Source organism: Lissotriton vulgaris, chromosome 11 (genome assembly GCF_964263255.1).
Source record: "Lissotriton vulgaris chromosome 11, aLisVul1.2, whole genome shotgun sequence".
NCBI classification, from domain to species: Eukaryota; Metazoa; Chordata; class Amphibia; order Caudata; family Salamandridae; genus Lissotriton; species Lissotriton vulgaris.
This window is the reverse complement of record NC_141699.1, coordinates 752,685,409-752,713,090: the sequence shown is the minus strand read 5'-3', so window position 1 is coordinate 752,713,090 and position 27,682 is coordinate 752,685,409. Positions and strand designations below refer to the sequence as shown.

Sequence of the window (27,682 nt, the reverse complement as noted above, 5' to 3'; positions counted from 1 at the left end):
TAGCCCTGAACCCTAAAAATACCCCTGTACCCCAAAACCCAAACCTAGCCCTAAACCCTAAAAATACCCCTGTACCCCAAAACCCAAACCTAGCCCTGAACCCTAAAAATACCCCTGTACCCCATAACCCAAACCTAGCCCTGAACCCTAAAAATACCCCTGTACCCCTTAACCCAAACCTAGCCCTGAACCCTAAAAATAACCCTGTACCCCATAACCCAAACCTAGCCCTGAACCCTTAAAATACCCCTGTACCCCATAACCTAAACCTAGCCCTAAACCCTAAAAATACCCCTGTACCCCATAACCCAAACCTAGCCCTGAACCCTAAAAATACCCCTGTACCCCATAACCCAAACCTAGCCCTGAACCCTAAAAATACCCCTGTACCCCAAAACCCAAACCTAGCCCTGAACCCTAAAAATACCCCTGTACCCCAAAACCCAAACCTAGCCCTGAACCCTAAAAATACCCCTGTACCCCATAACCCAAACCTAGCCCTGAACCCTTAAAATACCCATGTACCCTTATACCCAAAACCTATCCCTAATCCCTAAAGCTACTCCTGTACCCCAAAACTCAAACCTAGCCCCGAACCCTAAAAATACCCCTGTACCCCAAAACCCAAACCTAGCCCTGAACCCTAAAAATACCCCTGTACCCCAAAACCCAACCCTAGCCCTGAACCCTAAAAATACCCTTCTACCCCTTAACCCAAACCTAGCCCCGAACCCTAAAAATACCCTTGTACCCCATAACCCAAACCTAGCCCTGAACCCTAAAAATACCCCTGTACCCCATAACCCAAACCTAGCCCTGAACCCTAAAAATACCCCTGTACCCCATAACCCAAACCTAGCCCTGAACCCTAAAAATACCCCTGTACCCCATAACCCAAACCTAGCCCTGAACCCTAAAAAATACCCCTGTACCCCATAACCCAACCTTATCCCTGAACCCTAAAATACCCCTGTACCCCTTAACCCAAACCTAGCCCTGAACCCTAAAAATACCCCTGTACCCCATAACCCAAACCTAGCCATGAACCCTAAAAATACCCCTGTACCCCAAAACCCAATTTAAATAAATGTTTTAAAAAAGATAAACTTACCTATACTTACATTGTAATGGCATGCGTTGTAATAGCATCTGCTATGTAATGTCATGCGTTGTAAAGGCATGCGTTGTAAAAGATCCTGCGTTGTAGTAGTTGCGTTGTAAAAGTAGTCCGTTGTAACAGTTGCGTTGTAACTGTTGTTTCCCGTAAAAATGCCCCAAAATACCTTTGGTGTTAAATGAAAGAGAGTAAAAATTATCACTCTAGTGGCAATACTGTCCAATGTGTAACCAGTAAGCGGTGTTGAAATCCTGACTTTTTTCCTTGACTAATGTTTGCAACCTTAGAAAAATTAATTTACATCACTGTGCATCAATTATCTTGATCATCATATTGGAAAGCAAATTCAGTTCAAGCTGTGCCCTATACAATAAACTCTCTTGTTTATGGTTATTAAACTGATTTGTAACATTATTCTATCTCCAAATGTGGATAAATACAGAAAAAATGACCCAAAAATAAATATGGATAAATACAGACGGAAATGTAAAAAAAAAAAATACCATAAAACCGGGAGCCCTACCCATAACCCAAACCTAGCCCTAAACCCTAAAAATACCCCTGTACCCCATAACCCAAACCTAGCCCTGAACCCTAAAAATACCCCTGTACCCCATAACCCAAACCTAGCCCTGAACCCTAAAAATACCCCTGTACCCCAAAACCCAAACCTAGCCCTGAACCCTAAAAATACCCCTGTACCCCAAAACCCAAACCTAGCCCTGAACCCTAAAAATACCCCTGTACCCCATAACCCAAACCTAGCCCTGAACCCTTAAAATACCCATGTACCCTTATACCCAAAACCTATCCCTAATCCCTAAAGCTACTCCTGTACCCCAAAACTCAAACCTAGCCCCGAACCCTAAAAATACCCCTGTACCCCAAAACCCAAACCTAGCCCTGAACCCTAAAAATACCCCTGTACCCCAAAACCCAACCCTAGCCCTGAACCCTAAAAATACCCTTCTACCCCTTAACCCAAACCTAGCCCCGAACCCTAAAAATACCCCTGTACCCCATAACCCAAACCTAGCCCTGAACCCTTAAAATACCCCTACACCCCATAACCCAAACCTAGCCCTGAACCCTAAAAATACCCCTGTACCCCATAACCCAAACCTAGCCCTGAACCCTAAAAATACCCCTGTACCCCATAACCCAAACCTAGCCCTGAACCCTAAAAATACCCCTGTACCCCATAACCCAAACCTAGCCCTGAACCCTAAAAAATACCCCTGTACCCCATAACCCAAACTTATCCCTGAACCCTAAAATACCCCTGTACCCCTTAACCCAAACCTAGCCCTGAACCCTAAAAATACCCCTGTACCCCATAACCCAAACCTAGCCATGAACCCTAAAAATACCCCTGTACCCCAAAACCCAATTTAAATAAATGTTTTAAAAAAGATAAACTTACCTATACTTACATTGTAATGGCATGCGTTGTAATAGCATCTGCTATGTAATGTCATGCGTTGTAAAGGCATGCGTTGTAAAAGATCCTGCGTTGTAGTAGTTGCGTTGTAAAAGTAGTCCGTTGTAACAGTTGCATTGTAACTGTTGTTTCCCGTAAAAATGCCCCAAAATACCTTTGGTGTTAAATGAAAGAGATTAAAAATTATCACTCTAGTGGCAATACTGTCCAATGTGTAACCAGTAAGCGGTGTTGAAATCCTGACTTTTTTCCTTGACTAATGTTTGCAACCTTAGAAAAATTAATTTACATCACTGTGCATCAATTATCTTGATCATCATATTGGAAAGCAAATTCAGTTCAAGCTGTGCCCTATACAATAAACTCTCTTGTTTATGGTTATTAAACTGATTTGTAACATTATTCTATCTCCAGAGTTTAATTTGCACAGAACGTAAGTTTAGGTATACCAAATCTTTCTCAGGAGGCTGCCGCCCACTTTCCCCCTCAGGCTCTGCCCACTTTCTTTACTTGCACAGACCAGCGCCTATATAGAGAATGCAAAAGCTGTAAAGAAGAGATCAAGAGAAGCGAGCGAGAGTTGCCACGAGGGGGGGTTCAACCACTAGAACGTTTCCCTTATCCCTTTTCATATTTTAAAACCTGTGTAATTCCTTCACACACTTCCCATGGAATCATAATTAAAATTGACACATATGTTACCTTTAATCACTGTGCTCTGTAGAGAGTCCAAGGATTAGATCACCATGTTGCACGAACACATTTAAGGCACAGTGGCAAGCTTTGTCAGAAATGTGTAATACTGTTGTGTACTTTCCACTAATCGGTAGAACCAGCGCTTTTGTGGACAACATAAACTCTGGGTGTAGTGCTTAGACTGATTCCAGACACCCCCGCAGTATATGTACTCGGGAACATAACACTACCTTCACCTTTAACCTCTGTGCTCTCAGTTGTGTGGTCATGAACACCCATCCACTTCTTGAACCCACTTTGACACCTACCTATGGATTTTGACGCATCCCCAGATTTACAAGGCCTGGTAAACCTTGGGATGCTTATAAACAACAACAGTACCAGAGGGTCTCAAGGAATGTGCCCAGAAGCAAAGAAAAGCCAACCCATCCCTGACCTCTTAAGAGATGCGTCACAGAAGGCTCTCAACAGGATGAGGAAAATACCCATCAGTCACCATACGGATCCGCCCTTCATCATTTGGGATTTTATCCGTACCACCTGTCTGAGAAGATCGATGCCACACTCAGAGGTCAACCCGGTGGTAAGGGGGTTCCTCGACAAGTATAGGCAATGACAGTGTGGTGTGCCTCTCGATGTTATGAGTGGCCAAGAACATGGGACTGGGGTGTGCAGTGCTAGAAAAGGTGAGGGAGTGAGAAAACCAAGAGAAGAGTGTATTAAAATTGGTTTAGAAAGAGCACTCTACAAACTTTATTCTCTGTGTGCCTAACATACCATTATTAAAAATAAGTGCAACCTAAGGCTGTCTAATTATGTAGACCGCCTGAGGTAAAAGTGGTCGACTAGTTTCTGCAATCAAGGGACTATTGCGTCCTTGCATTCATCAGGACCAAAATACAAATAAAGCTACTGCACCATGTGGATTAAGTGAAGTGAAGGGTGACACCAGGCAAACAAAACAAGTGCATATGGTCACCTGAATGCTCCGGGTGCTCTTACAGTCTGTGTTGATCACTAAGGAAAGAGAAGAGGGTTAAGTGTAGCTATCATTATCCAATGGGCTCTCAAGAAAGTCCGTTTCATGTGGATCAGACAAAATATCACACTCGGAGTATTGATATACAGGTACTCAATATGAGTATAGCCCGATGTTAATTCATTTGGAAAGAGATTTCATAAGCCAAATGTCTAGCAGTCCTTACCTCGATCTGTAAGGTAGACTGGCCTCACCCCACCTGGCAGCGGCTCAGGGGAAGATGAAGCACCGCTCTAGAAAACATGTAAAGCACATGTCAGACACAGTATGCACATACAGGGGCACCACACTTCCTATTACCAATAGCCGGTAATGAATGGTATTAGTATATTAAAATAAGCATGCCCAGCAGTAGCGGAGCCGGGACCCCTGTTTTCAGAAAAAGGGAACCTTCAGTTGGAAATGCGCAGCGTAAATCACCTGTCAGCCAAGGCATACACATACAGGGACACTGCACTGCCTATTACCGGTAGCTGATAATGCGTCGTTTTGGTATCTTAAAATAAACGTGCCCAGCAGTAGCGAAGCCGAGGCCTCGTTTTCAAGAAAACTAACCTTCTGTTTGAAAAGTGAACCGTTAAGGACAGGACTTCTCTTACCTGTCCGTCGGTACTCCAGGGCCGGCGTCCTGGCCGACTGGGGAGGTACCGGAAGGTCAGAGTGAGGCTGTTAATAAGCCGCGCTCCCATTGGTCGAGCAGTCACGTGGGGCGCGTCACCGCCTCATGTGTTTGGTTCAGGGTCGAGCACGCCTGCGTCCTCATTGGCTGTTAGACCAAAGACCGGGGGAGGTCATTGGTAGATCGATCCCTAAGTCGTCATAGAGACGGGGATCAAAACATTACGGAGCCGAGTGTGGATAAACTATAAACATAACGCGAGCGAGGTACCGTGGGAGTAAAACGCTAGAGAAAAGTAAACAAACTCCGGTCCTCTATCGCTATGGGTGGAAAAAGCGCAGCGCTTAAGATCAGTGACATGTAGAATTGCCTGATTGATAAAAGGCTGAAAATTGTCATTCGTGGCATGGCAACAGAGAAGCCTAGTTAAAAGAGCTCTAAATCCAGGAAAGGCTTATAACCCACCTATATTCTAACACAGTCAAGCTGTAATAAGTCAAAAATAGTGAGTATAAGAGAGAGCAGCTGAAAAAATACGGGAGACAGCCCTATGTGCAGTCAAGATGGACAAACTCTAAAGGGTGTTATCTCTCCCACCTTTGTGTGAAATGAAAAAGGAAGGACGAGTGTCCAAGCAAGAACATGTTTATGGTATCCTACAGATCTCTAGGGCCAAATGCTAGCAGAACGGACTAACTCTCACAGGTGTATCTTATATGACCAGTTTGTGAATGTCAAAACAAGGGAGAGTGTCCAGGCAGAAACATGATGTTCTAGGTCCCTACTGTTCCCTATGGTTGAATCACAGAATAGACCAAGGGATATCGTCATTCAACCCGTCTTTGTGAGTCTTCAATTTGAGTACCCATCTTTGTTCTTTCGTCAGCAGGTACTTAGTCACGTCTGCTGTGTGTTTTGGGATAAAAGGTTGTTCCAAAACAGTCCATTGGAATTCAGTGGCTAGGTGTTTTGCCTCTAGGAAATGGGCAGTTAATTTTGTGGCTTGTCTGGCACACCTGATGGTACTCTTGTGCTCAGATATCCGTATGCGGACCTTTCGTGTGGTCATGCCCACATATTTGTAGCCACAGGGGCAGGTGATGAGATAGATCACATGATCACTGTTGCAATTGGTGAATTTTATTTGCTTCCATGGTCTTGCAGTGCCAATGTCGATCTCCAATGACTTCGTTGTTTGCGCACAGACCTGACAATTGCCGCACGGGTGGTGTCCCTGGACAGGAGGGAGATTCCACAGTGAACCTATCGCTCTAGGCGGATCTTCACGTGGCCTGGTATGCACCAGTCAATCTCTCAGGTTTGGGCCCCTCTTGAATGAAACCAAGGGGCGGGGAAGACTAAGGCGTCCAGAGTTCAGTATTGGCCAGTGTTTCCTGACTATGCTTTGGATACTGTTGGAGAGGCTTCCAAAGGTCTGAACAAAGGTGAGACAATCTAAGTCCGGCTTAGGAGGTCTGGGTTCCAGCAGGGCTTCACGATTGTTATTCATTGCCCTTTTCATGGACCTGTGGACAAGTCTGGGAGGGTATTTCCGAGCCACCAACTGCATGCTCAAATCCCTGGAATGTTTCTTAAAAGCTGTTTTCGTAGAACAATTCCTTTGAACCCGCAAGAATTGGCTGAAGGGTAAACTCTCTTTTAATGCTTTCGGGTGGTTGCTGTCAAATAACAGCAATGAATTCCTTGCAGTGGGCTTCCTATAAAGCTCTGATTGTAGGCCCTCAGGACCAGCAGTAATAAGTAGATCGAGGAAAGCTAATTGTTGTTGACCAATTTCGATGGTGAACTTGAGATGGTTATTTCTAGTATTCAACCAGCCCAAGAATTCAAGGCAACTGTCACTCGACCCTCTCCACACAACAAAAACGTCATCGATATACCTTTTCCAGGTCTTAAGGTTATCGATGAATGGATTCACATTGTTCAATACATGATTTTGTTCGAACGAATGAACATAAAGATTCGCTAAGCTGGGGGCGTAAACGCTCCCCATGCTGGTGCCCGATGTTTGTAGGTAAACCTGTTCTTCGAATTGAAAAAAGTTTTGTTTCATAGCCAGAGTGGCACAGGCCATTATAAATTGGACGGGAGTAATACCTTGGGATGCACCAGAACTTTACGCCTCCCCAGGGGAGGTGCAGCCAGCAGAAATATCACTATTTCTCCTCTTTTTTTCCTCTTTCTATGTGTAGAAAAAGGAAAAAGCCTACCAGGACTGGTTTTGTGCAGAAAGGTGCCCCTTCACGCACTGAAACAATCCTGTGTACAACACAGGCACCCTTGCACCATGGTGCAAGGGTGCCTGTGTTGGCGCTAGGCTTCCGAACCAGCGACGGCACAGGGGGAAAGGACAGGCTTCGCTGTATGCCATAGATATGGCGCATTCCTGCCCTTTCCCTTTGACGCAAGGTAGTGCAGCAAGGTAACTTACTGCTGTGCACCTAAATCCCATAAATCTGCCCCCTAGAGGCAACTCAGTTCACAGTAAGCACTCTACAGGACCTGGTTGTTACATGAAAAACACAAGTGCAGAAACACAATTTCTAGGAAAAGAAAACACCTTCAGGAAATAGGGACACACCAAGCAACATCAAGTAAAATGAGTGAAATGTAACAGTAAATGCATCACTGACATGGATTACCTTACGCGTTCCTGCACACAAGGGTGAGAAAGAAATCACTGTGTTTGTTTGTAAAGTTAAGGGCTTGAAAGACAAAGCATAGTATAGGCTGTCGAAAACAGTCTCGGTTTCTAAAAATAAAAGCCAGCGGGGCCTACCTGTACCCACCACAAATTAACCACTGTAAAATTCTAACAGCAGTATTGACCATATGTAAGGACCAGATAACAACTGACTTGTCTATTAATCCTCTTATAACTTTGTTATGAGGGGGAGCGAGCGAGGAATGTTTTTAAGGTCATATTTACAAACAGTACTTTGTAATAAATGTCACCCGAGTCATTGATGTTATCTGTTTTTTTAATTGAAACACTTCAAAATATTTAAACACACTTTTTGTAATTTAAAGCCTTTTTCATATTTTTACACAGCGTTTGTTAGGCAATTTACCTACTAAATATTGTGTGTCTCTGTTCGTGCTTTGACTCTTAGGCAGTGCGTATTATGTAAAAAAAAAAAAAAAAAAAGCAGCAACACCTAAGTGCTTGATGCAGAAATATTTTCTTCGGAGCCCTCTGCCCTTGCTGCTAAATGGCAGGGTTGCCTCATGTCAGGGCTGGCTAGTCTTAATTCATATTTCTTCCCCCAACGCCACACTCCCCAGCTGTCTCTGTGCCACACTCTCACTGGTTGTTCTTCATCCCTCCTTTCTTTATTTGTCAGTATCTCCATATCTGTCGCTTGCTTTTTCCTTTTTCCTTCTCCCTTTTCTGTCTTTCCTCCTATTGGCTAGAAGTCTGATTATGTAAAGTAAGTCCCTTTCCCCAAAACTGAGTGCTGACGCCCACCACCTGCAAAAACCTGCACAAAATAAACACTGCTCTTAGGGCCGGGTACCCCTCCTTCCTCTCCCGACAGCAACGCCCTGAGTTCAGAGTATAAAGCCATCACCTAACCCTTATTGACAGAGCCATGGGGGAGGGGCTAGTGTGATTGGCTCATGTCTTCTCCGATTCAGGAGATTTTCTTCAAGCAAGACCGCAGACTTTGGTTTTACTGAATTCAGTGAACGTGGGCATTTCGTGACGGGTTAACGAATGCTCACTTTATTGTATCTACACATAGCGCTTATTGCGCTTGCCGAGGCTTTGATGCGTTTCAGGGCGGGAAAAGAATGCCACGAAACCATACTTTCTTCGTCCTAATCCGAGCCAACACAACTGAAAAGAATCTGCGCTTTCAAACGGTATAGTTGGCCCTTGTTTTGATTGAGAGTAAAAGTCTAGCACAGTTTCTCTGTTGTATTCCACTTTCTGTGAAAGCATGTTCTGCGGTTGACAGATGATCGCTTACTTGTAAAAATAAAAGACACTTCACTGAAACCTGATCGCATTGGCTGACTGCGTCAAAAAGAACTAGGCAGCAGGAGGGAGTTCAGATGGGGAATTAGCTCAGATGGTAGAGCGCTCGCTTAGCATGCGAGAGGTAGCGGGATCGATGCCCGCATTCTCCAGAAGGCTTTTTTTTTTAAATATAAATGTATTATTGATCTGTGCATTTCTTCTACTATTAACATGCATGTTCTTTGGGATTTTCAGTTTAAATGTTTACGTCATTTAGCAAACGAAGCTTCGTACTGTGCAACATGGGCGGCCAGTCGTGGCTTGCATAACAATTTCGAGGCATTCCTAAAACACCAGCCTGGTCTCACTAGGGATATCATAAAAGCAAGGTAAACAACAGATAACATACCTGCCAACTTGAAGAACAATCTCATAGTGTGAGGCGGGAGGGGCCTTGAAGGGGGCGGGGCCTCCTGCCAAGAGGTACCCAAGAGGCAATTTTGAACCGCACCCCTCCCCCAAGCACCCCCCCCCCCCCCCCCAAAAAAAAAGAGCTGGCTGAGGCTGATTCCGTTGGTACACCCCTTAACAAAGTTGGCAGTTCAAAGCCTGGCCACAGTGTGATATCAGCTCTTTACAGTGTGACCACGTGAAGGGAGCTGATATAGTGTGTCACACTGTGACACCGTGTGAGTTGGCAGGTATGAGACAAAGAGTGTACTTCACCTGCTCGTTTGACCTGCTCCCTTGTGCCCGCTCTCAACTGTAATAGAAACAAGCACTGGCAAAGCCAATAGGTCTCACCTTTGAGACCCAATGATAATCCCCTATGTTTGTGCTATATAGCACTGGCTGCACAGCACAAACAAAAGTAAAAGTGAAAAATAAAAAATATAGTGCGCACATACGCGTTATGATGTAGATACCTGAAACACGTGCCATTTTTAGGTTTCACTTGCGCTGTCCTTGTGAAATCTCTTGTATTTAGTGTATCTTAAATGGGGGCCCTTATCAGTTCCCAGGGCCGAATTACTGTGTTAATTCGCTTTTGTGTGGAACTTTGTATTTTTTGTTAACTTCCCCAGGCTGAACGCATTTATGATACTTCTGCTAGCTGAACTTGGACAAGACGGAAGTCCTCATCCTGGGATCCTCGCCCTCCGCCTGGGACGACTCCTGGTGGCCCCTCCATCCTGGACTCCTCCCTCTCCATGACCAAGCAAGTCAACGCCGTCTCCTCGTCATGCTTCAACATCCTGCGCATGCTACGGAAGATCTTCCGGTGGATCCCCACCGAGACCAGGAAGACTGTCACCCAGGCACTCGTCACCAGCCGACTGGACTACGGCAATGCCCTCTACGCCGGAACCACCGCCAAGCTCCAGAAGAGACTCCAACGGATCCAGAACGTCTCAGCCAGACTCATCCTCGAAATCCCACGACACAGCCACATCTCCGGACACCTAAGAGACCTGCACTGGCTCCCGGTCAACAAGAGAATCACCTTCCGTCTCCTTACCCACGCACACAAAGCTCTTCACGATCAAGGCCCGAGCTACCTCAACAACCGCATCAACTTCTACGCTCCCAAACGACACCTCCGATCAGCCAGTCACGCCCTCGCCGCCGTCCCCCGCATCCGAAGAACGACAACAGGAGGAAGGTCCTTCTCCTACCTGGCCGCCAAGACCTGGAACTCCCTCCCTCCCGACCTGCGCCTGACCAAAGACCACCTCGCCTTCAGGAAGAAGCTCAAGACCTGGCTGTTCGGGTAGTAGCAGCACCCCCCCCCCCCCTAGCGCCTTGAGACCCTCCGGGTAAGTAGAGCGCTCTATAAATGTCTATGATTGATTGATTGATTGATGTTCACACTGTTTAAGCCCAATTCACTGTCAAGTTAAGATCTCTTCCCACGGAAAAGACCGACAGCTTCTAACAGTATGCTGGAATGGTTGCTTTTTATTAGTTAGTTGTGTAAAGCAGATGCTTTAGCCGTAAAACGTTTGTGGCATTTCCTGTTCATGCCTCAGTACCTTTCTTTGCACTTTGTAGGCATTATTGGATAGATTTTTTTCAACTTAATCTATTTGGTCATTATGATCAAATTTTAAATGTTGTAATAAACACTATACGTTAAAAATAAAGTTAGTATAAAAAAGTGATGCTATATTTTACTATTAAACAGGGAGCCACACGTGCAGTTACCTTGCAGGCAACAGGGTCATAATTTGAATGATGCAGCAGGCGCAGTAGCAGCGGGCTCTCAAGTTGTCAGAACTTCTCTAAACACATAATATTGCTATATTTGAGTACTAAACAGGCAGTCACATTTGCAGTTACCTTGCAGTTAAAAGGGACTTGATTTGAATGGTGCAGAAGGTGCAGAAGTCCGGGGCGCAAAGCTCTAGGGACCCCACTAAACCCAGATTATTGCTAAAATTTTAAACTAGACAGTCACAAGTGCAGTTACTTTGCAGACAACAGGGGCATGATTTCAATGGTGCAGCAGGTGCAGTGACACCAGGACCAAAACCTCTAGGCACCCCACTAAACACCTAAAATTGCTATATTTTATTAATTCAATTCAATTTTATTAAGAATTTGGATCTCTAACGAGGTCCACTTAAAATACACACAATTATTGTATAGATACATGTTAAAATACAAACTCAATTTATTGCCATCGTAAATGGAATAAAATAATAAACAAATTAAATTCCAGCGTAATTATATCAGAGTTCACTGTAACACAGAATTTATAACTATGTAGCAATGGCAGTATTAAATTAAAAAAAAGGCAGTCATCAAAAAAAAGTTCTCCTTCAAAGCCAATTCTCAAGTTTCCATATCATTGCGAACTAAAAGGTCTATGAACACATTAAAACCATCAGTAGACCCAGATATACAAAAAGAAGCAAAGGTATTTTTACTACTAAACAGGCAGTCACAAGTGCAGTTACCTTGTAGACAACAGGGTCATGATTTGAATGGTGCAGCAGGTGCAGTGGCACCAGACCCAAAAGTTGTCATAACTCCAATAAACACCAAATACTTCTATATTTTACTACCAATAGACAGTCACAAGTGCAGTTATCTCGCAGGGAACAGGGTTATTATTTGAATGGTGTATCAGGTGCAGTGGCACTTGGCCCAAAAGTTATTAGAACGCCTCTAAACACTTAATATTACTATATTTTACTCCTAAAAGGGCAGTCATAAGTGCAGTTATCTAGTAAGCGTTAGGGTCATGATTTCAATAGTGCAACAAGTGAAGTGGCACCACGAACAAAAGCTCCAGGCACCCCACTAAACACGGATCATTGTTATATTTTACAACTACCCACAATAACATCACAGAGAGAGAAAGGGTAATAGGGAAGTTTAAAGACCTGCCCAGGTTCACATCCCCTTAACCACTAATATAATCCACAGAAAAAAACGGGGGTCTAAATGCCAATACTTTAGCGGGCTAACCTCAACTCCTCACAGAGTAAGTCGAAAAACAAGTCACATGAAAGCCCGAAAGGACAAAACAAGCAAGAAAAGAGAACGAAAAGGTATGTGATTAGTGGTGAGATCCAAAACCATTAAAATGGATTCCCATCAATGTATCAAAGTGATCAATCTTCTCATTTGGCCATCCATCTATCGGGATGGTGTGTCTCTTGATCATTGAGACTAATTACCACTCCAACAATAATGGGCTGGTTCAAACCCACAGACACTTTAGGCAGAAAATGAATAACTCTATAGTTGATCACAAGGGAATACAGTGCAGTGCAAGACACAAAAGAGATGTGGTGAGTTAAAATAGGGCGATGAGGCCGAAAAAAGGAAGCATTTTATTGAAATACAGACTCATCCCCTAATTAAAAGCAGAACAGTGCAAGGGGCAGTTTAAATAAATAACTGCAAACAAAAGGTCAACATGTTTCAGCCAATCGGGAAACAAATCCCTAGGCTTTCTTCAGGGCCTCTGCTCTGAAACTTTGCTACTGCAAAACAAAGTGTTGCTAACACCCTGTGAAAAAGACTAAAAATATTTTGTGAAAATATATGCAAACAATCATCATAATAATACAGGTTGGAATGAATACAACCTGATGTGTACTGATCCTCCGCATCAAGGAATGCAGATGGCATCTAAAAGGAATTCAATAAAATAGCACATTAACCACAAACGTTCTCTTATATGCTTAGTTCATATAGATCAATGCTTCTTACAAACTATTCCATATGCTCACCCAGCTTGACCGGGGACTGGACCTCACCTCACTTGGACCAAGCTCAGAAAAAAGAGGCCCGCTCTGTGAAGGAAAAGCAAAGGGAGATAAAGAGTAGAGAATTAGAGAGCTCCACCTCGTCAGTCCATTACATATTCATACTCTGTGCCACCTTTAACATCTAATCCTCCTCAGAATGATGTCAATTCAAAACAGCCACATGGCTTATCCTCAATCCTCCTCACGCCAGATATACTCGCAGTTTATAAAATGGAAATCAAAGTCTGTTCATCATTAAGACAAATCTCTCTGTAACAATACCCATCAAGGGTTCATGTCTATTGGCACAGCTTCATTTCAAACGTTTGCACCCAAACCTGGAGCACACTTAGAGGATAAAATAACTGTGCTCTCTATCCTGACTTCAAGAACATATTTGAAGGCCCGCCTGTCTTCGTGTTTAACCTTGGTCGTAACATCAAAGAGATTATTACCAAACCCACCCTCATCTCAACTACACAACACAAAGGCAAACTTCCATTTCACAATTGCAAGCATTGTAACAATATGATGAGGACCCACCATCAAACATCCCATGAAAGGAAACAATATCAATCTCAGATTTAATGCTACCTGTGACACCAGCAATGTCATTTACATTCTTAAATGTCCATGTGGTCTTGTTTACACTGGGAAGACTGAGAGAAAAATAAAAATTTGGATTGACAAACACAAAAGCAACATTAGAACTGGCAACACCAAATCCGTCATCGCACTTAATTTTACTGAATATCAACACAACATTAGTCAACTGCAGTTTGCTGTGATCGAAGTGGTGGAGAGGCGAGAAGGCCGGAACAATAACAACTACTTGTTGCAACAAGAGAATTATTGGATTAAATACCTGTACTCCATGAAACCTTATGGGCTCAATGATCGCATGGAGTTCCTTTGCTACATTTAACTGTGTCCATTTTTTCTCTATATCCTTGTCTTATACACCTGTCTGTTTCTTCACACCCAGTTGCACTCTTCGCATATGTATTTATTTTTCTCTTAATCTTTTTATACGTGTCACACTTTGTGTTTGTTCTTCCTTTAATCCGACTCATTTGTTTTGCACCGTTCTTTGGTACATACACTTCATTATCATATCTTCTATTAGAACCTTGTTTATCTCCGGTTATATGTTGTTCCCATCCTTTTTTTCTCCATTTGTTGTTTATTGTGGTTATTTTTCTTGATTTCTCTTATTTTTATGTTTTTTTCACCCTTTTGCTATATGTCTTGTTTTGCTATATTACAATATGGCGTGCATTGTTTTTGTTAGTCCATTTTCTATACTCACATTTCACTTCGCTTTTTATTTCGGCATCGCGTCACACGCGCTTCACACACCACCGAACTTAACAGGGTCTGCGACTGCTTAACTGCATGATCAAGTAAGTTTGTTCTGAAACCTTGAATTATACACGCTTCGTGTGCTCATGATGTTATCTCACACCGTCGAGCTACACAGACCTGTCGGCACCTATGGGTGTTCTTTCTTAACGTGTTTGCCGCCAGCATTTCTACTTCATGCATGTTTATTTGAGTGATACACCATTATGTTTACATTTGTTTTATCACGCTTCGCAGACAGTTATTCACTCGCAATTTTTTTACTATCCGGACCTTTTTTCTCTTTTAACTTGCACAAAACACGGGGATATCTTTGGTAGTTATGACACGCTTATCAGCTATATGATTTTTGCACCGTTGGCCCCTTTTACCACAAACAGGTGTTTGACTCTAACCACGTATTTACTCGCTATTATTAGATTTTGAATTGTGTGAGTTTGCCCCAAGGCATTATTTGCGTTTCATTATTTTCAGATTATGTCCCTGATGAAGGGCCCCCAGCCCGAAATGCATTGGGATTTTGAATGATTGACATCATGATGTGCTGTTAACATCGTCATCCATTGGAACAATTTATTTTGCATCTGAATCCATTGAGTGAACTTTAAAAATAAAGAACTTGAAAGCTATTGATTGATGCTTTTTCAAACAATATTGGTTACGCATTTTTGTGAAGAGTAACTTTATGCACACGTGTTGTGCACACCGCTGTGCCCAGGGGGTCGGCACTTAACCAAGTGTTGATGCTCTTTGACAGTTCCCTTTTGACACCCCAGTCAGGGGGTGATACCCAGGAGCACGCAACAAACTCACAAGTTGAGCCTTATCTACAGGGTGCGCACCCTATTACTTTTTGAAAAAATAAAATCGCCCATGACTGTGAAAAACTTGTTACATAATTATTCCTCTGAAATAGTTCCTATAGAGTCTAAAAATACACCTCTAGGCCCTGGGGGTCGATAGAGGAGAATGGTGTTAAGTGTATCATGGTCCGAGGTTTGGATATTGATTGATAGTGCCTCACATGACTGATTGGAGGCTTTAATAAAAGTGGGTTTCAGGGAGTCGTGATAAATGACTGCCAGCTCACCGCCTCTCTTGGAGGGTCTGTCCTGAGTGTAACAGAAGAAGCTAGGGGGCGTAGCTTTAACAAGGTCTGGCCCCGTGGCTTCATCGGACCAGGATGCAGTTATAAAGCTAATTTGATGTTGCGATCTTCCATAAACATAGCACATTCCACACTGTACTTAATTAAAGACCTGGCATTAAGCAGAAGGCATTTGAGAGGCGCCTGAGTTGCTCGAGTGGACCTAGCATGAGATATATTACCATGCGAAATGCAGGGATTCTCAGTAATTCAAGGCAGAGCAAAAAGGCATTTAGAACAATGCTCGGTCTGTGTCTCCATGGCAAGGTTAGGAATCATCCTTGGGCAACAGGCCTTGCCTCTCGAAGGATCCCATCCTGTAAGCTGCTCTCTGGAGTAAACTGGATCGTCAGATGTGAAAGGACCAGGGGGATGGGCCCTGAGCCCGGGCCAAACGCGGACAGGAGCAGACGGGCTTGCCTTTGGCGCGTACGCTGCGCGTTCGCGACAGCATGACCATATATAGCCCCGGGGAGAGGAGCTAGAATGATAACCGACCAAGATGGTGGTGTCCTGCCGGTAATTCCCACTCAAGCCCCAAACCTCATGCAAACAGCGCGAGGCGCCGAAAACAAAAGTGCTTAGTGCGCTCTCTGTGCAAATTAGAAGGGGATTAAAAAGAACAATTTCTAGAGCAGTTTAAAAGTAAGTGTCAAGCAATTCTAATTAAGATGAATCAATTCGTGTGTATCCACCAGCCTGGCGAGTGTTGAACGCAGCTTCGTCACAGGCGGAGTCACTGTTCCTTGTAGAGGATGAAAGAGGTAGAAACTTTTTTTCGTGTGCTACTCTATCTGTGGGGGACAGTGTGTCCTCATCATAATGCCATTATTATAAATCACAATGGGGGAGAAGGAAAAGTCTGTGACCCTTTCAACTTCCTTAGTTTCAATATTTAATAATCAATGTGGGAAGGATCACTTGTCCCGAGTAACCAGGGTTCTGTAATTGGATCGGTTCCTATTCCGATAAAAAAAAAACTAATTCTCGTACCAAGGCTTGAATGACGGTGTATCTTGATCCTCCGCCTTTTTGTTAGCAACGTGACAGCATCATCATTGGGTTTAGTTGTATGCTTCCTCCACCCGGAGATTGACCACTGGTTAGTGCAGTAGTGATTAGTAATTCCAAAAAATGGGGTGTTCAATGAAAGGGCTTCTGTAACCAGTTGATACACATTTTAATTAATACTGGAGAGAAGCCAGAGAAGGAGAGACAGCACAAGTCGTGTATGAACTGCAAGGAGCAGCCTTCTCAGAGTGCCCGAGGAGGTATTTTAACGGACAATAACAAGGTACTTACAAGACCTCAGGAAATTCGGAAACATTTTCCCAGAATTTAACCTACAAGATAAGGTCATCTTTTCTCACTTTCTCATTATTTCACTATAGACACCAGGTCCTGAAGAAAGCCAACCTGACCCCTTATGGGCACTTAATGGCTGAAACATGTCGACCTTGTTATGGACAATAGTAAGTGCGGAAGCCCCCTAACTCCAGCTTCTTACGCACGTCCAATTATTTTAAAACGGGCTTCTCTCCAGTATTAATTAAAATTTGTATCAACTGGTTACAGAAGCCCTTTTATTGAACACCCCATTTTTGCAATTACTAATCACTACTCCACTAACCAGTGGTCAACCTCTGGGTGGAGGAAGCATACAACTAAACCCAATGATGATGCTGTCACGTTGCTAACAAAAAGGCGGAGAATCAAGATACACCGCCATTTGAGTCTTGGCACGTGAATGATTTTTTTTTATCGGAATAGGAACCCATCCAATTACTTTAAAAAAATGTTTTATTAACTGCACGATTAATTAAAATCTTTACAGTAAAAGAAAAGAATACAGAAAAATGTGTTTGTAAGCTTCTTTGCTTGATAAAAGATGCACTGGTGTGCCAATTAAAAAGGAAGAGGCGAATTAAAAAAGAAAGCAGAGTAAAGTGCGGGGGTTCGACGCCCCTATCTGAGTCCCCTGTAGATGGCCATTGTCCAACCATGTGTGCCTTGGTGTTAGTCTTGACGACGGACATTTCTTTCATGGGTGGGCAATTACAAAACCCTGGTTACTCAGGACAAGTGATCCTCATCATAATGCCCTCATGCACCCCGAGGGATGTCATGCTTCATCATTTGGGCTTTTCTCCTCGTCGGGCTGGCACTGCAATGCCCTATGGGTCTCCCGAGGGATATGTTTATGATGAGAATCTGTTTGGGTGCATGGGTGTAAGTGGCAGTGAAGTCTAAAGCCTGAACTAACCAGTGCCACCAAGTTTGATTGATTACCAGCGGAGACAGGGAGAGGCACACCGGTAGATCGGCCCTGCTACTATGGGAGAACCTTCCCAAGTGCCCTCAGTGAACTCATGAGGTCCTGACTATAATATTAAGGGAAACACTACTCCCTTCTACAAACTTGGTGGCACTGGTTAGTTCACACCGCCACTGATACTAAAACTGACCTTCCTTTGGTCCTGAAGAAGCACTTTGGATCTCCTTCTGAGGCCACATACAGCTCAAAACATGTTAACCGTTATATATGTCCATTAGAGGCATTTACCCAGCTACAGAGGGACATAATATCCCCTAGAGCAGCACTACACACTACACACTTTGTTTTAACAATGACAGAGGGATCACCCTAATAAATAGTACCAACTCTCCCTCCAGCCATTTCTTAACACACTACTTTAGAGTTCACTGCCACTTACACCCACGCACCCAAACGGCTTCTCATCAAAAGATCTCCGAATAAGAGACCCTTCGGGGGAACCCGTAGGGCATTGCAGCGCCGGCCCGACAAGGAGCAAAGCCTAAATGATGAAGCATGACATCCTTCGGGGTGTGTGAGGGCATTATGATGAGGACACACTGTCCCCCATAGATCGAGTAGCAACGAAAAAAGTTTCTTCCTCTTCCATCCTCTACAAGGAACAGTGACTTCCTTTGTGTACTAGTTTCTTTTCGGGAGCAAGTGTCACTGTACCTAATAATCAGCTCCTAGTGTCCCCCCTCTCTATAAATAGGAGTAGTGGCCACAGGACCAAAAACTCTAGGCACCCCAATAAACACTGACTATTGCAATATTTTACAACTAAACAGGATGTCATAGGTGCAGTTATCTTTCAGACACTAGGGTCATTATTTGAATCTTACAGCAGGTGCAGTGGTACCAGGCCAAAAAGTCGTCAGAACTCCTCTAAACACCTAAAACACATAATGTTGCTATATTTTACTACTAAACAGGCAGTCACAATTCAAACACTGAACTAACCATTAAACTTGGATTTCGGAGCTGCAAGCTGCCCGACGTAAAGCTCTTCGATGCCTCGTCAGGAGTAGTAGGGGCTATATAAATAATATATGTATATATATACATATATATATTCACTGAAAAAACCATTGGTTATAGACCATATATAGTTAGGAATTAGCATTTACAAAACCTTAATTTACTCGCACAAAACCATAGAAATTCGCATATATAGTTAGTTGCAATAACTATATATCGCGCACCCGCAATCCACTGCTGATGATGTCACATATTACATCATTCATGACATGGTCAGTGACATCACTGATGACATCACTGATCACAACATCCAGTGACTGTATGTTTCTGTAAAGGTAAAATATGTCTTACATATTGAAGAATGAGTGGATGTATAAGTGTCTGGATGAAGGATTTAGTAGGTGCATGACTGACTGTATGAGTGAGTGATTAGATGTGTCTCACTGAGTGCATGGGTTAGTGACTAAACTGTCTTAATTTGTGCATCATTATGTCTGTTGTTCTGTAAACTGCTGAATGTGTTAATCAGTAGCTATATGAGTAACTATATGGGATATTCATTGGTTGCCCAAGTATTTGTATGGGAGACTGAGTATGTGTATGAGTGGCTGGGAGGTGTATGACTCTGTGCATAGATGTGTGAGCAGTTGATTCACTAGATGTATGGGTTCAAAAGTGCATGTGGAAACAGCTGCATGGGCGGTTGACTGTGTGCATGAGTGTATTGGTGAGTGAATGGATATCTCAGTGCAACATGTCAAAGTAAGTACATATGTAAAACACAGTGCATGTGAGAGTTGACATATATAACCGTGCATAAGAGCCAGTGAATGTGTGAGTGGCTGTATGGATCATTGTGAACTTGTATTAGGGATCATATAGGAAATTAAATATGTGTTAGAATATGTTTGAATTAGTAAGGTGTGTATAACTGTATAGTTGAGGAAATGGAGGTGTGATTGATTCTTTGCATGACTGAGTAGATGTATGAGTAACTCCATGGATTAGTGACAGTCTGTGAGTGTCTGTTTACACTGATTGTAGCTAAGGTTATATTATAGTCTGAAGAGGTTCATCGTATTATCACATGAATGATATCATCAGTGATGTTGTCAGTGATGTCATTTGAGTTGTCATCAGTGATGTCATCAGTGATGTCATTCGAGATGTCATCAGTGATGTCATCAGTGATGTTATTTGAGATGTCATCAGTGATGTCATCAGTGATGTCATTTGAGATGTCAACAGTGATGTCATCAGTGATGTCACTGACCATGTCATGAATGATGTAATATGTGACATCATCAGCAGTGGATTGCGGGTGCGCGATATATAGTTATTGCAACTAACTATATATGCGAATTTCTATGGTTTTGTGCGAGTAAATTAAGGTTTTGTAAATGCTAATTCCTAACTATATATGGTCTATAACCAATGGTTTTTTCAGTGAATTTTCAAGGTTTTGTAAATGCTAATTCCTAACTATATATGGTCTATAACCTATGGTTTTTTCAGTGAATTTCAATGGTTTTTTAATAGCAAATATCAAAAGCTGTCAAATGTCAAGTACGTGATAGGTAAAAACATTTTCGTGTTTATGCACGCTGATGTGCTTTGAACGCTGCCCCCCCTCCCCCCCTCTTTTCTCTTAGGAGTACTCTCTCTTTGCAGATAGTAAAGGGTAGTTAACGCAGGCCTTTGCCCCCGTTGTAATCCGTCGTGCCTGCTTCTCTCTCTATTTGATTGATTGTTATCCAAGCATTTACTGTTTTAGAATTGGTTCTCTTTGGTTCATTCTCTATTTACAAACAAGCACAGAGTCGCAATACTCTGTTTAGTCTTTGCAGAGAGTGAAAAATCGTTAAAAAAACAAAAGGAATCGAGCAAAATCAGTAGGCCACTAATGGGATCTCTTTTTGACCTTGCTAAAATAGAAACATTAAGAACAACCCCTCATGAGAAATACGAAACTAGTGAGATGAACTGAGCTCCACACCATGATGGCTGCAAGACAGCTCGGCTCCGCCACCCACCCCACCCAAAATACTGACAAACCCTATGCAAATATTATCAATATATACAACACACCAGCAAAGTAACAGGGTAAAACATTTTATTAAATAACTATTTACATAACTATTTTATACTTTTTGTTGCCCGATCCGGCTAGCTCAATCGATCGAGCATGAGACTCATGCACTCTGATCTCCTTGGCCTCAGTCAAGCATTAATAGTAAGATTTTCATACATGAGTGTACTTTTTGCCTTTTGGTGACTCTTCCATTCTGAACATTTTTCCACAATCCGTTTGACCTGAAACGATTACACAAATAAAACATTTGTGAGTTTTAAATTTCCGGAGAAGTATAATTCACCAATAGCTTTCTCTGTAGATCTTTTTCCATTAACAATCCCAGTTCCATCACCCCCCCAGGATATCACTACTGTTAGTTGTCATTGTTGCTTCTGTTTTAATAAAAAATGTTTTAAGATGTTTACTGTTTTTGTTGCGATGTATATATTTATAAGTTATTAAAGTGTTATAATCCTACTAATTTTTTATCGATTATTGCTCTTTGAGATATTCCCTGTCTACAAACAGAGAAGAATAGGAATATTCTGTCTCCCTTTGCAGATAGTGAAGGATAGGTAATGCGGACTTTTGTCCCCCGTTGTAATCCATCATGCCTGTTTTTCTCCCCACTGATTGATTGATTGGCTGGAAATTTATTGTTCAATGAATAGTTCTTTCGAGGTATTCTCTGTTTGCAAATAACATGGAATAGAAATATTCTGTCTAGTCTTTGCAAGTAGTGAAGGGTGGGTAATGCGGACCTTTGTCCCCCGTTGTAATCTGTCATGCCCATCTACTTCCCACTGATTGAGAAACTAGTTCCACCCGGACCATTTATTAGAGGTACATCATCTGGCTCAACCGGAGAGTACCCCTAATAAAGAAGACATATGTAAAACACGAAGTAATCACTGTATCCTGTTAAACAGAAACTTTAGCATGAAACACACTTGAAAAGAAAGGGAAAGAAATCGAACAAAATCAGTAGGCCACTGATGAGTTTTTGACTTCGCTAGAAATAAGAAACATGGAAGTGGTGAAAGAAGCCAAGCTTGACGTTACGGCAGCCACGAGGTAGCTAGGCTCCGCCACCCCCCCACTGCTCCAAGCATGTCTGTCCCACCGCCCGCCACGCCCAATAACGGTAACATGAAATAGATACAAATCAGCAGATACCTACCCCCATTCCGGAAACTCCCGAAGTGCAACAGGGCCACGGTTAAGCCCATCCGGAAGATGAGGCCTCGACACGTGCAGGGCGGGGCCCGGCTAACCGCCATCAGCCGTGGGGTGGATGGCCCGAAATGTACTGGTCTCCCGATTCCCTTCTTCTGCCGCCTTGCAGGCCACGGGGATGTCTTGCCTCTGCCTCCGACCCCCCCCCCCTCTTATCGCCTGGTCCGGACATCACGGATATCAACGCCAGGTGTCGGCGTGGGGTGCGCTGGGAGGGAGAGGCGGCGCGAACGAGCCTCTCCCGCCCCCATAGGTGGGGGCCCATCAGCTGCACCCCCAACGCTCCACTCACCCAACAAAAGGGTCGTCGCGTAAGGTGCACCAGGAGAGGAGCCGAGGCCGATGGGATCTTCTTCTTTCTTCAATAATGGCTGCGACAACACTGGGGGGGGATGTCTTGCACATGCCACCGACCCCCCCCCCCCTCCCCTCGTATCTCCTGGTCTGGCCCCGGCTTGGTATGAGCTCCCCGTTCGGTCCTGAAGCGGCGCCCTGCAGGCCACGGGGGGGGATGTCTTGCCTCTGCCTCTGACCCCCCCCCCCCTCTTATCGCCTGGTCCGGCCATCACGGATATCAACGCCAGGTGTCGGCGTGGGGTGCGCTGGGAGGGAGAGGCGGCGCGAACGAGCCTCTCCCACCCCCCCAGGTGGGGGCCCCTCAGCTGCACCCCCAACGCTCCACTCACCCGACAAGGGTTCCTCCACTCTTGCGATGCAGCGGCGCTCCACTCACCCGACAAAAGGTCTCGTCCACTATTGCGAGGCAATGATGCTCCGCTCACCCAGCGGGGGTCTCGTCCACTGTTGCGGTGCAACGGCGCTTCTGAGTTCAACTAGAAAATGAGTCCTGCGTCCAGAAACGTTCTCCTCAACTTTGAAGATTCTATAAGAGCCACGGGGGCCCCCGACCCCCGCAGACACCCCCGATGGGGAATGACTGCCATGATCACCCACGGAACGACCACGACGTAGCCGCGGGACGTCGGCGCGCTCATGCCGGCGCCGGCCTCAGTCTTGAAATGACCAAAATCCTGCAAGACTACCAACTTGATCAGTTCCGGTGGGACACCAGTATGACCCGGTAGGAGAGATTGTTGCCTCCCACCCCACTTTGACTGATGGTTCATGTCGGCAGTCCCCTCTGCTACCCTTCAACGAAAACTTTTGGACTGCCGAAAGAGGTCCCGGTCCAACCACGAGTTGGTGGAGACATTTTGACTATACTTGGACCTTCCTGACCTCACCCAAAATGGCGCCGGTACAAATGAAACTCTCAACTCCTTGTTGTGCCCCGATTGCTCAGCCTTGATATCATGAGATATGTATGCAGTTTTTAGCACATGAATTGATATGGGATAAGACTGATTATATGTTCGGACAATGAATTGATCCAGGATGGGTATTGATTATACGTTCGAACAATGAATTGACATGGGACGGGTACTGATTACACGTTCGGACAATGAATTGATATTAAGTTCTAATGCATCATTGATTACTGTATTTATTGAAAGTTCGAATTGTCGACACTTTTGGTACTTGCTCACAATGAATTATCGATATGATTTTGTTGCACTTGTCGCACTTTTTACTGATTATATGTTCGGACAATGAATTGATCCGGGATGGGTATTGATTATACGTTCGAACAATGAATTGACATGGGACGGGTACTGATTACACGTTCGGACAATGAATTGATATTAAGTTCTAATGCATCATTGATTACTGTATTTATTGAAGGTTCGAATTGTCGACACTTTTGGTACTTGCTCACAATGAATTATCGATATGATTTTGTTACACTTGTCGCACTTTTTACTATGAAATCAACGACCACTGACTCTGTTATGATTTCCACAAATAAATACCCCCCCACCCATTTACAGTTCCAGCCTGCTCCGTGGCCGGCCCTCAGGGTTGTAGGTCCGTATTTGTGCACCAACATTTTTATTAAAGGTTTTTGAAAAAGCAAACGTAGTTGTAACGCGTAGATTGGTAAGTTTCGAATAAATGGCCACTGTTTCCGATTTTTAAAAAAAATCAAAAAAAAAAAGCAGGTGAAATGAAGCAGCTCGATTAGTTAAGGGTTAAAAAGTATAGTACGCAGAAACATTGCAAATATGAATGGTCCAGGTTTGTTGTATGTGTTTTTCATTTTTGTACAGCATAAAGCAATCCATAAAGATCCTGGTATTTAGCCTCTACTTTATATGCTACCTGTATCAGGGAAGTTGTTTTAAATGCCCCTAAGCCACCCCGAAGGAATGTCACCTGGCCCCCCTAGTACGAACGAAAACGACCCCGTACCACTGTAGGTTATCTCTCTTCCTCAAAGGAGAGCACGAGCTCGCCCCCACTTTACACCGACTGCACTTTGTTTTGACCCTCCCCTGCACACGATCCGTAATGCCACACTTGGGCAACCTATGCTATCAACAGGCCTCCGATAATTATCTCTCCCACAATACCGGTCCCCCCTTGGCTTAAACGCCGAGATGGTAGGGACTGCATCCCGTGGAGATAGGCCGAGTATGTAGTAAGTAAAAGCCTTTTCAGGTTTATGCGCGTTGATGTGTTTTAAACGCTGCCCCCGCCCCTTCTTTTTCCCTCTTTTCTGCAGGTCACTTCGGAACGTCGATTAAAGTACGGAAAAATGGTGACTTAACGGCCGATGGGATGAGAAAAAGGGTTTGAATGTGGTGCCTATACACGACGAGCAAACAATGACTATGTCTCTCTCTGAACCCAGCGCTTGGGAGGGCAGCCTGAAGCAGAAACTTGACGGGTTATTACAGGATGACAAAATATGACTTCGCTTGGCACCCCGAATAATACAACCAAGAATGACGTGCACCAATGAATAAATTCCTACGTTTAACTAAATAGGGAAAGTTTAAGGAATATTCCGAGGTGAGGTTTACCCAAGTACCCTCCGTCTGGAGGACTAGGAATGTTGCCAATGTTTAAGATTTACCACCTCCTTCTCGCACCCTCATAGACATGAAACTCAAAGCTGCCCCATTGTTCTCCCGACTGACACCTACCGTTGCCTCAGCCTGGAAACCCATTTGCTAAAAATGATTCGAAGATCCCCCCTTAGTATTAGCCCGACCAGGTTAGTTCCCGACCAATTGGCAAAGGTGTAAGCAGTTGCAACCAAAGCCACCAGCGAAGGCAGCCGACGATAAGAGAGAAGAAAAAGGTAAAAAGAGCTCAGCCCCCAGATGAATTAAGTAGGATGCTAAGGATGCGCAGCATGCAGGAAGAGATCTTTTTGGCCAGCAACTGTTCTATGTTTTGCGCAGCCGGTGGAAGACAAGTATCAACCTATATGAGCATCCTCAACCACCCTCAGAAAACATAGGGGGTCAGGATACGTCTCCCGTACCCCCTTATACCCATTTCTCACATTGTTTTTCCTCCATCTTGTAATTTAATTAGATCGAAACACAAAATGGCGAATTCCCGTTTCGCTACCAGTTTGCGACCCGGTTCGCGAACCAGGAAGTGCTTCTACCGCGAAAAATTAAATTTTTTTTATTTGCCCCACGGGACCCTTTAATAACCCCAACATCATTCCTAGGGGTTCAAGAGGGGTCTACCTTGCCCCCTTTCATTAAATTCCCCCTTCGTTTTTCTCCTCCTCTTGTCTCTCGATCCTACCGAGAGACAAGATGGCGGCCGCACCGGACTGTTTAGAATGTTGACAAACACCGGAGAACCAATCAGCTTCGCTTCGCAAAGCTCCGTTACGCGAATAGTACGCGAACTAGTGCGCTATCCAGGACGCTGTCACAGATATATCTGTTTTTTAAAACGTTAATTTCTCAAAATCCACTGGAGCACATATATTGAGACCCAGCAAAGGCACATCGGGCTAACAGTCCCTACAATTTTCCCAAGTTTCGTGCAAATCCATTCAGCCGTTCGAGCTAAAAGTGAGGCCAAACGCCCTATGGGAAAATGAATGGGAAAAACGCGTTTTGGGACCCCCTTTTTTCTCGGCCCCCCCTTAACGGAACCCCCCCAAATTTTCAGGGGCTGATCAGAAACAAAATGTGCCATTTTCCTGAAAATTTTAGCCGATTCCGTCCACAAACGCCAAAGTTATTAGACATAGAATTTTCAAAAGTTCCAAAGAGAAAAAATCCTAACTATATATACCTACTGGCGACCGCCAGTAGGTAATATATATATATAATATATATATATATATATATATATATATATATATATATATATATATATATATATATATATATATCAGCAGAAAAAGGCCAAATCTGATTCACCAACGTTCTCAGCTCACAGAAAGACCAACAAATCAAAAAATGCTGGCAAAGGGTAGTTTATTCCGATAAAGCTAACAGCAGTGTGGCAGACGACGCGTTTCGGGCAGTTGCCCTTGTTCACATATATATATTTATATTGAGTAGTTCTCCTCTGCTTTGCAATTCCTCTCGTAGGACATCGAAATGAAGAGCACGGATCGCAGTTGTAGAAATACCTTCAGTATTTTATTTCATTGCAGGTACAAACACAAATGATGCGTTTCGTCCCCGCCTTGGGACTTGATCACATGACATATTCCTTCTCCATTGTTTTCTGGCTGCCGCCATGCTCTAGAATGTATTGCGGGTCATCGGACGGACTCAGCACTGTCCAAAAACATACACTAACCTCCTTTGCTTGCACGGATGACGACACTGTGAGTGGTTTTATGACATTTTTGTTGCAAGCTACCATTGTACGCGTTTTGGCTGATACACAGCCTTGTTCACCGATGACGAGGCGCCATTTTCACCATGTATTCTAAAAGTTCAGTGCATGAGGTGTTACCGTTGAAAGTGAAAACATACTAAATTTCTCACATTATGTCTCTAATGAGATTACACGCATCTTTCTTCTTGTCACATTATCCGTAGATTACAATGTTCTGTGTTAACGCCACCATTAAGACTTTAAAATTCCATAGTATCAAAATTTATCACAGTTAAAATTCGAACAGTCAATTTACGAGCATTTAAAATGTCGTCTTTGGGAATAAGTGTCATATATAAAATTATTTTCACACTGATTATTGTAAGGTAAAATGCGTCATCAGTCCATAGTCATTTAATTCATAGTAGATAAACCTCCTTTTACATTATGAACATCTCTATTTTCAGTGGCACTTTGTTGACAAGTTGAGTACTTTCCTTATAATATGTACATTGCACAATGTAGCATAAAATTTGCCACCATGGCAACACATATTCTTGTCATTCTGAGGGTACTGCTCCTCAATTGCATCTCGTGATATTGTCACCATACAATATAAAACAGGCAATTCGTACTAAAACGCATTATAAAATATATATATTTTGTTCTTAAATGAACTTAGGTGTTATATAATAAATGAGGAAT

The 27,682-nt window shown here is 43.5% G+C and overlaps 1 protein-coding gene and 1 non-coding gene across 2 annotated transcripts in view; both read left to right on the top strand.

Annotated features, from left to right (window-relative positions):
• The window catches only part of LOC147683454 (diacylglycerol O-acyltransferase 2-like), a 421,011-nt gene that overhangs the window by 175,132 nt on the left and 218,197 nt on the right, over positions 1–27,682 (top strand). The gene's annotated exons all lie outside the window — the stretch shown is intronic.
• Positions 8,995–9,067, top strand: TRNAA-AGC (transfer RNA alanine (anticodon AGC)). The gene has a single exon. It is a non-coding gene; the product is annotated as a tRNA-Ala (tRNA).